Below are 918 nucleotides of genomic sequence, written 5' to 3'. Positions count from 1 at the left end.
AATATTAGTAGTAGTGATTAGTAGTAAATAGTATTGTCCCAAATACCATTTGTGATTTCTTGGAATTAAGAGAGAGTAATTATAATTTCAGAGATCTTCATATTTGTGAATGGACTAAAGTGAGGACAAATGTGAAGTCTAGATGGACTGGGGTTATGGGTGTGAAATTATGGAATTGACCTGATGATGCATTGAAGTTATTCACTCCTTTGGCAGAGTTAAAAAAACAAAACAAACAAACAACAAAAAAAAGTTAGTTAGGAATATTGAATTGAGATGGTAGATATGTTTTGGTTGTTAATGATTTTTTTTTCTGTTTATGGTGTGAATGCTCGATGCTTGAAGCGGTACACGTTTAATTTAACGCAAGCAGTGTATCAGGTGAAAAGGATATGCCAAAAAATAAGCTTTTGCTTCTAGCCAGTTCCTTTTTTGGTTTTTATGTTTATTATAATTATTTTACTAAGTGCAATGATTGATGTACAAACCAAAAATAAATAAATAAATTCATTCATTCATTCATTCATTCAAATAACTCCATACAAACATGTACTTCAGACACACTTGATTAGAATAATTTGTGAAAAAATATTACAGTTCAGGATAATGAGTCTGCAGAGGTCAGACATGTACAACAGAAGGAAAATCAGTCAACACAGGAACATTGTTCTATGCTGTGACTATACAATATACTGTACAAACTAACTCAATAAATAAACTACTGTTGTCGATGAAGGCGAGTTGGGACTTCATGACTCACCTGATTTACAAAATGTGAAGTGTGAATGCATGTCATGGGTTAATAAAATGCCGTCCTCTGGAATGTGTCCATCATGTGCATTCATTCTGGTCGACCTCATTAAAGATGGCGTCACGCTGCAGTCATAATAAGCTCTGGTATCACTGTAGCTCCAGTAT

This window comes from Sphaeramia orbicularis, chromosome 13, assembly GCF_902148855.1.
Source record: "Sphaeramia orbicularis chromosome 13, fSphaOr1.1, whole genome shotgun sequence".
Taxonomy (NCBI): Eukaryota; Metazoa; Chordata; class Actinopteri; order Kurtiformes; family Apogonidae; genus Sphaeramia; species Sphaeramia orbicularis.
Note: the sequence above shows the minus strand (reverse complement) of the source record.